Source organism: Bacillus rossius, chromosome 10 (genome assembly GCF_032445375.1).
Source record: "Bacillus rossius redtenbacheri isolate Brsri chromosome 10, Brsri_v3, whole genome shotgun sequence".
In the NCBI taxonomy this organism is placed as follows: Eukaryota; Metazoa; Arthropoda; class Insecta; order Phasmatodea; family Bacillidae; genus Bacillus; species Bacillus rossius.
This window is the reverse complement of record NC_086337.1, coordinates 23,399,587-23,399,788: the sequence shown is the minus strand read 5'-3', so window position 1 is coordinate 23,399,788 and position 202 is coordinate 23,399,587.

Here is a 202-nt window from a genome sequence, read left to right as displayed (position 1 = left end):
ACGTCTCTAGGACTAATAGTCAGGGAATTATTAAAGCAAGACGGTATAGATGTTATCGTTTACGTTGAAAAAAATTTCCTGTTCAGGTTACCCTGTGCTTCGGTGTGAGTATTTTAAAGACGTTCCACGTGAGTGGGATGTCTGTGTCCTCTCGTGCTCCTTGCCGTGTGTGCCGTGAGATCAGTGCCAAAAAGGCGACGAG